Genomic DNA, 12,064 nt, shown 5'->3' with positions numbered 1-12,064 from the left:
AGTGTTCACTGCACTTTGTTCAATGTTCAAACATGGTCACATTCATTGCGCAGCTGTAAGATTAATCTCAAGCAATTTAATTGTGCACTTTTTTTTTTTTATTCAGGTGAAAACTAAGTCATATTATTGTCAGTTAAACACGTTTCATTGAAACAATAAAGACACCATTGTGTGAAATGTGTCTTGCGTGTTAAACTACAGTTCCAAATAGGCGTGTTATAATTTTCTGCATAAACGTTGAAATGTATGGTGACTAAAATGTCAATACTAAAATTGGATTAATACTAAAATACAATCAGAGGACTAAATTACGACTAAAACTTTGATAAATTTTGGTCAAAGGACAAACTAAATTGAAATTTCTTGTCAAAATGAACAGTGGTTGCAACAGCAGTTGAATGTAATAATGCAGTAATCATGACAAAAAGATTAATGTGGTAATATTGTAAAAAAAAAAAAAAAAAAAATGTATGTGGGGAAACACCGTTTTAATAAAATAGTATCCTGGACCTGAGTAATAAGTGTACAAACCTGCTGCGTGTAGCACAATTCGAGGCTGCTCGCAAACATCGTCCAGCGGTTGAAAATGTTACTCGTTCTCTTCTTTGACTCCAAAATGTTCCTCCTCGTCCTTTGGTGTCGTTTTCGCCGACATTTTGGCACAATAATGCCAACAAAGTCACACTTGGTCTCTTCCTGACCACGTGTTATGTGCTTCTCTTTGTTAGCGGCTAGCGAGCTAAGCTAAGCTAAGCTAAACTAAGCTAAGCTAACTAGACTGAGAGCACTGAGCTGGATAGCCGACAGCCCACACAGTACAGAAGACCTGCGGAAGTGCGGCGGAAGTTAAGTCAGGCAGGACACGCCCCCGCTGCGTTATGATTGGCTGCTGGAAACTGTGCGGAGGCTTCAAAGCAAGCATTGTCATCAAGGCATCGACAGATGCCGCCATTTTTTATATATTTTTTGCTGCAGTTGGAAAGTTTCATTCCCTTTTTCAATGTTTTGTTCCCGATATAATTGTAAAGTTTTAAATGGCACCAGTTTATTGAAGTGGATGTGCAGTTTAAAAATTCGCCATCAAAGTTGAACAAGCATTTTGAGGTAAACTGAAAGTTTATTATCTGGGATGAGATTTAAACCACCAAATGTTATGAGTTTAATTACTTGTCTTAGTTAGTAGTAAATGTTTGGTACAGTATCTGATATATTATTGATATTGTGGCGAGTAGTGACGGGAGTCGGAGGCGGAGTGTTGAAGCCCAGAGCCAAAGACTGGCGTTTTATTGACATCATCAACAGCAACAACAACTCACTCTGCGCGAGGCTCACAGACCTACCAACATTTTGTTCTTTTATCCTTTCATCCTTTCATCCTTTCATCCCAACAAACTCCCCCTTCGTCCCAACGTTCCGTGGGTGAATTATGTTCTAATCACTACACAAGCCCCCCCAGAATTCACCCACAATCAAACTCCGGATGACGGGGCGGCAAAACTGCCCGACCCCTGCGGGTACAGGACCCAGGGAGCGAGGGCGGGAGGGACACAGCAGAAACACCAGAACAGTCCCTCGCACCAACTGGCGGGGATGCAGGAACAACTAGAAGGGACCCCACACGGTCCACAAGGCGCAGCCCAGGGGGGCGGCCGCGGCGGGGGGCGCGGGGCACGTCCAATTGTCCGGCCAGGTCAACATGAGCCGGTTTAACTTGCAACCCGGTGTCTTAGCCCCGAAGCGACTGGGTGTCACGGTCGGAAGCCTGGTCGGCCGCCATCCGGGAAAAGTCGAGGCCCAGCTGTACCGTGTTGACGGCTGCCCTGGACAGACAATCCGCGACCACGTCGTCCTTGCCAGCGATATGTCGGATGTCCGTGGTGTATCCAGATATGAACGGCAACTGTCGCTGTTGCCGCACGGACCACGGCTCGGACAGCTTCGACATGGAGAAGGCGAGCGGCATGTGATCGACGAAGACCGTGAACTCACGGCCCTCCAGGATGAAGCGGAAGAGGCGGATGAACCTGTGGTAAAAAGTCACCATCCCGGGGAACTCCCGAAGACCCTGGGCCGTCCGGGGTCGAGGAAAAGCGGCAACAGCTTCCACTTTTGCCGGGAGCGGGGTGGCGCCGTCCTCGTTGATGAGGTGGCCGAGGCATTGGATGGAGGGCACACCAAAGACACATTCTGTCCTAGTGCCGTAGGTCCGGATCGGTGCATCGTTGGCCGCTGACAGGTGCGGGCCGTGAGTGCCCCCGGCAGCATCTTCAGCCGAGGCAGGTAACACGCTTCTGCGGGCGCCGGAGTCACAGAGGAACTTGAGTCTGGAGAGGGTGTCCATGATAAACAGCAGCCGGCACTCTGCGCCCCCACTCACAGCTGCAACTGAGTGGAGGCGTCGCCGTTTCCCGACGCAACAAAGGAGCAAGGGGCGCGGCACCTCTTCGCCTTGGTACCAAAACGTGCGTGAAAATAGCATAAGCCAGGGGCCGATCGGCCATCCACGGCAGCGCGTACCTTATGAGGTGCCGTTGCGGCTGCCGGGACCGGGAAGGCGCGTGCAGAGGCCAAGACCTCGTGGTTGTGACGCTGGGTGGCCAGGAAAAAGCGGTCAGCTTCCTCCGCCAGAGCACGTGGCTCGGAGATGGTAGTGTTCGCTAGCGCCGTAGCTCTGGCCGCCGTGGAGCTCCCGAGCGTGGCCTCGACGTGGTAGTAGCGCGTGGAATCGTCCGTAATTCCCCGGATGGCAAACTGAGCTTCAGCTTGTACAAACCACGTCGCCGCGGCCGACTCCCAAAACTCCGGTAACTTGAGATCAGCGGAGTTCGCCATGTCGCTCAATTCGATCAAATTCTCAGCCTCGGAAACGTCAACGAGGCGGATGTCGGGGTCACCAATGTAGCGAGTAGTGACGGGAGTTGGAGGCGGAGTGTTGAAGCCCAGAGCCAAAGACTGGCGTTTTATTGACATCATCAACAGCAACAACAACTCACTCTGCGCGAGGCTCACAGACCTACCAACATTTTGTTCTTTTATCCTTTCATCCTTTCATCCTTTCATCCCAACAAACTCCCCCTTCGTCCCAACGTTCCGTGGGTGAATTATGTTCTAATCACTACACAAGCCCCCCCAGAATTCACCCACAATCAAACTCCGGATGACGGGGCGGCAAAACTGCCCGACCCCTGCGGGTACAGGACCCAGGGAGCGAGGGCGGGAGGGACACAGCAGAAACACCAGAACAGTCCCTCGCACCAACTGGCGGGGATGCAGGAACAACTAGAAGGGACCCCACACGGTCCACAAGGCGCAGCCCAGGGGGGCGGCCGCGGCGGGGGGCGCGGGGCACGTCCAATTGTCCGGCCAGGTCAACATGAGCCGGTTTAACTTGCAACCCGGTGTCTTAGCCCCGAAGCGACTGGGTGTCACGGTCGGAAGCCTGGTCGGCCGCCATCCGGGAAAAGTCGAGGCCCAGCTGTACCGTGTTGACGGCTGCCCTGGACAGACAATCCGCGACCACGTCGTCCTTGCCAGCGATATGTCGGATGTCCGTGGTGTATCCAGATATGAACGGCAACTGTCGCTGTTGCCGCACGGACCACGGCTCGGACAGCTTCGACATGGAGAAGGCGAGCGGCATGTGATCGACGAAGACCGTGAACTCACGGCCCTCCAGGATGAAGCGGAAGAGGCGGATGAACCTGTGGTAAAAAGTCACCATCCCGGGGAACTCCCGAAGACCCTGGGCCGTCCGGGGTCGAGGAAAAGCGGCAACAGCTTCCACTTTTGCCGGGAGCGGGGTGGCGCCGTCCTCGTTGATGAGGTGGCCGAGGCATTGGATGGAGGGCACACCAAAGACACATTCTGTCCTAGTGCCGTAGGTCCGGATCGGTGCATCGTTGGCCGCTGACAGGTGCGGGCCGTGAGTGCCCCCGGCAGCATCTTCAGCCGAGGCAGGTAACACGCTTCTGCGGGCGCCGGAGTCACAGAGGAACTTGAGTCTGGAGAGGGTGTCCATGATAAACAGCAGCCGGCACTCTGCGCCCCCACTCACAGCTGCAACTGAGTGGAGGCGTCGCCGTTTCCCGACGCAACAAAGGAGCAAGGGGCGCGGCACCTCTTCGCCTTGGTACCAAAACGTGCGTGAAAATAGCATAAGCCAGGGGCCGATCGGCCATCCACGGCAGCGCGTACCTTATGAGGTGCCGTTGCGGCTGCCGGGACCGGGAAGGCGCGTGCAGAGGCCAAGACCTCGTGGTTGTGACGCTGGGTGGCCAGGAAAAAGCGGTCAGCTTCCTCCGCCAGAGCACGTGGCTCGGAGATGGTAGTGTTCGCTAGCGCCGTAGCTCTGGCCGCCGTGGAGCTCCCGAGCGTGGCCTCGACGTGGTAGTAGCGCGTGGAATCGTCCGTAATTCCCCGGATGGCAAACTGAGCTTCAGCTTGTACAAACCACGTCGCCGCGGCCGACTCCCAAAACTCCGGTAACTTGAGATCAGCGGAGTTCGCCATGTCGCTCAATTCGATCAAATTCTCAGCCTCGGAAACGTCAACGAGGCGGATGTCGGGGTCACCAATGTAGCGAGTAGTGACGGGAGTTGGAGGCGGAGTGTTGAAGCCCAGAGCCAAAGACTGGCGTTTTATTGACATCATCAACAGCAACAACAACTCACTCTGCGCGAGGCTCACAGACCTACCAACATTTTGTTCTTTTATCCTTTCATCCTTTCATCCCAACAAACTCCCCCTTCGTCCCAACGTTCCGTGGGTGAATTATGTTCTAATCACTACAATATATATATATATGTATATATATATATATATATGCAACATTTATTTGTACTGCAAGTAATACAAATGACTTTTGGCCAGTTTTTGTCATCTGTGGCTCTCACACTTTCCTTCAGCAAAGTTTTGACGCAACACTTACCTTCCAATGAAGGTAAAATGTTCGTGATGACTGATGATGACAAGCCATTGAAGTCAAGGAGGCGGACCTCAGAGCCAAGGAGTAAGTTGAGGGCAGGTACCAACTGACTCCTTATTTGTAGGGAGGGCACTAATGCTGATTGGCTAGGGATGTAAGGTATTGCCACACACTTCCCACCAGGGGGAGCATCATCTCATCAGCGCCACACTCAGAAGTACAAATGCAATTGCATTGTACTGTCGCTTCTCTTAATGTGATCATTTTTGTCGGAACGCCGCCTGTGAGTCGCAGCGGTGGCCGGAAACGGAGCTGGTGTGTGAAGCCCGGAGGTCCAGGTGGCATCTACTCCATTTGATTTGTATTTTGATTTCAAAATGTGATGAAAGGTTGTTTGACGACAAGAACAATTTGCCTGCAGAGGCAAAAGTGCCACATTAACAGAAATTATATTACCACATGCAAAATGAAAGAATCAAAACCAGGTATGGACACAATTTTGTTCTCATGTCATCTGAATATTGTATGCTAATGTAAAAATTGTTACATAGAAAGATAAAATGTGCAAAATGCACTAGCAGATGGCGTGTTAGCTCGCATGGCGCTGTGGTGGTTTGATCTCGGGTTGAGTTAGCAACAAAAAAAGGGAAAAAAAAAAAAAAAAAAAAAAAAAAAAAAAAAAAAGAGTAGGACTTTTGCATTAATCATTTCAGTGATAACACTGTTCAACAAAAATTTTTTAATCGCAGATGGCTTTGTGTGTCTGAACGTATTCTCGACGCTTATTTGGGGAAAATTGCAAGGTGGCTTTATTTCTATTTCATACACAAGGCAACTCAATGTGCTTCACACAAGCAAATACACAACACCAACAAACATCAACAAACAACCAATAACAACATTTAGAAGCAAACAAAAATAACTTCCTAAAATACGTACAAAAAAAACATACATTGACATTTAAACACATTAACAGCAAACATTTAATATTTACAGGTTGAGTAGTTTTGAAAGCATTACATTTACACTTTTAAGATGCATTGACACTTTTACAGCACACCAGTCTCACTTCCCTTCATTTTTTTGAAGCTTCAAAGATGGCTGCCATTCTCACCAGCACACTCGTGTCTCTCAGCAAGCTTTTTTACAAGAGAATCTTTTAGGACAAACACTGCAACTGAATGGTTCCTTCCCACCATGTCTTCTTGTGTGCTTTCTTAAATTTGACATGGAAGAGAAGCTTTTTCCACAAACTGAGCAGGAATACGGTTTCTCTCCAGTGTGTGTTTTTGCATGTGCTGTTAAAGAATTGGTGGAAGCAAAGCTTTCCACACATTTTGTGCATGAATATGGTTTCTGTCCCGTGTGTGTGTCCTTATGTGGCTTCTTAATTCAGACTTGGCAGGGAAGCTTTTGCCACAGGCTGAGCAAGAAAAAGGTTTCTTGCCAGTGTGTCTTCTTGTATGTAATGTTAAATGTGACTTCTGAGAGAAGCTTTTGCCACAGTGGGTACAAGCAAAAAGTTTTTTTCCAGTGTGTCTTCTTGTATGTATCGTTAAGTCTGACTTCGAAGAGAAGCTTTTACCACAATCTAAACAAGAAAAAGGTTTTTCCCCAGTGTGTGTTCTTGTATGTGTTGTTAAATCAGACTTCCGAAAGAAGTTTTTGCCACAATCTAAACAAGAAAAAGGTTTTTCCCCAGTGTGTCTTCTTGTATGTGTTGTTAAATCTGACTTCAAAAAGAAGTTTTTGCCACAATCTAAACAAGAAAAAGGTTTTTCCCCAGTGTGTCTTCTTGTATGTATTGTTAAATCTGACTTGTAAGAGAAGCTTTTGCCACAATCTAAACAAGAAAAAGGTTTTTCCCCAGTGTGTGTTCTTGAATGTAATGTTAAATGTGACTTCGAAGAGAAGCTTTTACCACAGTCTGAGCAAGAAAAAGGTTTCTCGCCACTATGGATTATTTTATGCCTTGTTAAATGTGACTTCCGAGAGAAGCTTTTGCCACAATCTAAACAAGAAAAAGGTTTTTCCCCAGTGTGTCTTCTTGTATGTGTTGTTAAATCTGACTTGCCAGAGAAGCTTTTGCCACAATCTAAACAAGAAAAAGGTTTTTCCCCATTGTGTCTTCTTGTATGTGTTGTTAAAGCTGACTTCTGAGAGAAGCTTTTGCCACAGTCTGAGCAAGAAAAAGGTTTCTCGCCACTATGGATTCTTGTATGTGTTGTTAAATGTGACTTCCGAAAGAAGCTTTTGCCACAATCTAAACAAGAAAAAGGTTTTTCCCCAGTGTGTCTTCTTGTATGTGTTGTTAAATGTGACTTCCAAGAGAAGCTTTTGCCACAATCTAAACAAGAAAAAGGTTTTTCCTCAGTGTGTATTCTCAAGTGAATTTCCAAACTTCCTTTTGAACTCAATGTTTTCCCACAGTGAGAACATTCGCAGGATTTGTCGTCAGTGTGACACGACCTATCATCAGCAGCGTGTTCATCATTACCATGCACATTATCATCATTATCATCATCATCATGAGAAGAAAGGGACCTTATGTCATCACTTTTTGCTTTTGATGATCCCCAGTGGTCTGCATCACTTTCTGGAATCATGTTTTGACGATTGAAGATCCTGTTTGGAGGCTCCGCCCCTGTGCCCTCCTCACTCTCACCCATGACTTCATCTTCACTCTTTAAAGGGGCGAAGGTCATTGATGACTTGGTGACGTCATCCTCAACCTCCTCCTCTTTGACACGAACGGGCTTTTCTTCCTCTTCGATGTAAGGATGTTCTTCCTCCTCTTTAACATTCGGAGGCTTCATGTCCTCTTGGTCAGGACGAAGATATTTCTCAGCGACGTCTGCAGGACACAAGAAGACAAACACACATTTGGGTTGGTCAAGTCAAATTTCAAGCGTGAGATGATGTGCATTATTGTTTCTACAGTGCACCTCGACTTGGGGGCACCGCACACTCGGATTGGCCCATCCAAAAAACAAAACAAAAAGAAAAAGGAAAAAAAAGTATTGGCCTTGTTAAAAATCTGACAGCCAATATAAGGTCAAATCTAAAACTATTTTAATCTCTCTATTGATTGAAGTCGACTAAATTGAGTTGAGTTGATATTGTCCATCCGCATACATTTCAACTTTTACATAGAAAATTAAAACACCTATTTGTAACCATAGTTAGGCTGGAAGACCCCTACTTCCACATGATTCATCCCATTCTCATCTTTCAATTTAAACATATTCCAAATATTCACGCCTTACCCACAATTCCCGATTTTGTACCCAATTTTTCCTCATGCATTCTTAATGGAAGATTCAAAATTTCCTTCCACATTTTTCATCCAATTTACTTCATTCCAACGTCAATATATTCCACCAAATCATACCACGAGCTCTTTTCCTGTTCCAAAATTCACGCCTTACTCGCAATTCCCGATTTCCTACACGTTTTTTTCCAATGTATTCATAATGAGAGATTCTACATTTCACATTTACTTCCACATTTTTCATCCGATTCACTTTGTTCCAACTTCAATATATTCCACCAATTCACGCCATGAGCTCTTCTTTTTCACTTCCAAAATTAAGGCCTTACGACAATTCCCCATTTTGTACCCTACCTCTCCCTACATTCTACATTTCACATTTACTTCCACATTCTTCATCCAATTCACCACATTCCAACTTCAATGTAGTCCACCAATTCTCCTTTTTTAGTTCCAAAATTCACGCCTTAATCACAATTTCCTATTTTGTACCCTACGCCTGCCCTCAGCGGCAGCCATCTTGGCCAATTGATTAAGTTACGTCCAAGAGTCTCACTAGGGGTGGCGGCCATCTTGGCCAATTGATTTGGTACACCAGGGATTCTCGCCAGGAAATGCCCCGGCTTGAATAGGAAGTGACCTGATTTCAACAGGAAATAACCCGATTTCAACATGAAGTGGCTTGTTTTCATCAGGAATGACCCGGAAGTGACCTGAAATCAACAGGAACTGACTTGTTTTCAACAGGAAGTGACCCGGAAGTGACCTGATTTCAATAGGAAGTGACCTGTTGATTTGAACAGGAAGTGACCCAGAAATGGCCAAAAATCAACAGGAAGTGACCTGATTTCAACAGGGTGACCCGGAAAAGGCCTAAAATCAACAGAAAGTGACCCAGAAGTGGCATCAAATCAACAGGAAGCAACACGATTTCAACAGGAAGTGACCTGATTTCAATAGGAAATGACCTGAAATCAACAGGAAGTGACACAATTTCAACAGAGAGTGACCTGCTTTCAATAGGAAGTGACCTGAAATCAACAGGAACTGACTTGTTTTCAACAGGAAGTGACCCGGAAGTGACCTGATTTCAATAGGAAGTGACCTGTTGATTTGAACAGGAAGTTACCCAGAAATGGCCAAAAATCAACAGGAAGTGACCTGATTTCAACAGGAAATGACCCGGAAATGGCCTAAAATCAACAGAAAGTGACCCAGAAGTGGCATCAAATCAACAGGAAGCAACACGATTTCAACAGGAAGTGACCTGATTTCAATAGGAAGTGACCCGGAAATGGCATAAAATGAACAGGAAGTGACTCAGAAGTGGCTTTAAATCAACAGGAAGTGACACAATTTCAACAGGAAGTGACACAATTTCAACAGAAAGTGACCTGATTTCAATAGGAAGTGACCTGAAATCAACAGGAACTGACTTGTTTTCAACACGAAGTGACCCGGAAGTGACCTGTTTCAATAGGAAGTGACCTGGAAGTGACTTAGAATCAACAGGAATTGGCCCGATTTCAACAGGAAGTGACCTATCAATAGGAAGTAGCCCAATTTCAACAGGAAGTGACCCGATTTCAACAGGAAGTGACCTACCAATAGGAAGTAGTCCAATTTCAACAGGAAGTGGCCCGATTTCAACAGGAGGTGACCTATCAATAGGAAGTAGTCCAATTTCAACAGAAAGTGACTCCATTGCTTACTCCAGTCCTCAATCTCTCCTCCATTGCTGATTCAATTTGTCACTCCTTACACCATTGCTACTCGATTCTACGCTCCTTACTTCATTGCTCACTTAATTTTTCTCTCTTTACTCCATTGCTTCCTCAATTACTTGCTCCTTCCTACATTGCTCACTCGACTTCTTTCTTGTTGTCTTGTTAATTTGTTTCTTGCTAATTAATTTTTGTGTGCTATTTTTCTTCCTTCAACTGCTTCTATATTTCTGTATAAATTCAAACCATTCCAAATTTAGCATGTTCAGGTCATTCCAGGTCACTGTATAGCATTCCAGGTCATTCAATATTATTCCTAATCATTCCACAGGTTTTTATTCACCCTGACTGCATTCACCCACAATTTCTCCAGAAATTGCATTTTCTAATATCACTTAGTTTTCATTTAAATAAAAAGTGCATAATTGCTTGAGATTAATCTTATAGCTGCACAATGAAATAAATAATATGAAATAAATTCATGAAATTACATTAAACAAAGTGCAGTGGCACTGAACAGTGTCTGAGTGGTCCTTTTCTCCAACACACGTTTCCTTCCTTCTGGTTGGATTGTGTGAATTTTCGTCACTGTATTGTTTTCGAAATTCGTTTTAGTCATTGAGAAAATTGTCAAGCAATTTAATTATAGTCTATTAGTGTTGTTCCGATACCGATACTGGTCTCGGGAGAGGCCCAGAGTACTAACAAGTAACATGCCGATACCATTATTTCTGACACTAATATTGGACATTTGGTCCAACATTTTGTTTCTTGCGTGTGCACGACATTCACTGATGTGTGACATGTTCACTGCATGCCGAGCCAAGATATCCTATTAGCCCTTGAATGTTCTGAACCAATGGTAGGGCAGTTTTTTCAATTTTCATGTGGTTAAAAACCCCATTGGTATCGGTACGGCACCAGCATCGATACGAAAAAACTGGGTATTGGAATCGGGGACCAAAAAAAAAGGGTATCGCAACAACACTAGTCTCAATGAATGGCTTCTACTTTAGTTTTGAATTTTCACCTGAAAAAAAAATGTTCGTAACAAAAAAATTTTGTCTATGAAATTATTACTGCTCACATGCTGGAAGCACAGGATGACGTGGCACACGGACTATTTTAACCGGGTCAAGAACCCCTCGTCAAATCATAATGGTTCGGCAACTATCTCCAACGAGGAATACTAACTTTTTGTATTCGTGCAAAAGACGGATAATCAGACGCATTCACGAGCGGGACGTCAACCAGGTTCCCGGAGGGGAACATGGGTACGCGGAGTCGACTGTGTTTCGCAACCGCTTATAACCGTTGAATTTAACTCATTAATTTACCTTAATTAAGCGCAACCGCTTCATTCCATTTTCACGTGTCGTCTTGTGCGCAGTTCGCATATATGCCCATCTGAACTCGGCCCTTATTTGCAAACCGGAATCGATTGTCATTGACTGCCGTCTTCGTGAATGCTGCAGTTGCAACCAGTGATATTTTTGTCGCCGAAGAATTTACATCATAATTTTCGTGACTAATTGTTTTTCCTGACGAAAATTAAATGAAAACTAAAATAGAAGCCATTCATTCAGACAATAACTATGATTAAAATTGAATGACAATTTCGTCCATGACTAAAATGAAAATGAAAACAACACGGTCGTGAAAATTCACACAATTCAATCAGAATGAATGAGAAAAGAACCACTCAGAAAATGTTGTGTTCACTGCACTTTAACTCAACTCAACTTTATTTATAAAGCTCTCTAAGAACAGGCATTGCTGTATACAAAGTGTTGTACATAAACATAAATTGTGCAGCTGTGAGATTAATCTCAAGCAATTTAAATTATGCACTTTTTCTTATTCAGGTGAAAAGTTACATTATTGTCAGTTGAACATGATTCATTGAAACAATAACGACACCATTGTATGAAATGTGTCTCGCGTGTTAAACTAAAGTCACAAATAGGTGTGCTATAATTTTCTGTATAAAAGTTTAAACGTATGCTGAAGGAAAATAGACTAAACTGTGAATTTAGTCGACTAAAATTGGATCAAAACTAAAATACAATCAGAAGACTAAATTATGACTCAAACTTGTTAATTTTAGTCAAAAGACTATAACTAAAACTAAATTAAAATTTATTG

General features: G+C 44.7%; 1 pseudogene; it reads right to left on the bottom strand.

Annotated features, from left to right (window-relative positions):
- Nucleotides 1-5,817: 5,817 nt before the first annotated feature.
- LOC144012001 (uncharacterized) lies at nt 5,818-7,651 on the bottom strand (annotated as a pseudogene).
- Between the last annotated feature and the right edge of the window lie 4,413 nt (nt 7,652-12,064).

Source organism: Festucalex cinctus, chromosome 1, assembly GCF_051991245.1.
Source record: "Festucalex cinctus isolate MCC-2025b chromosome 1, RoL_Fcin_1.0, whole genome shotgun sequence".
Classification (NCBI taxonomy): Eukaryota; Metazoa; Chordata; class Actinopteri; order Syngnathiformes; family Syngnathidae; genus Festucalex; species Festucalex cinctus.
Note: the sequence above shows the minus strand (reverse complement) of the source record. Positions and strands in the feature narration are given on the sequence as shown.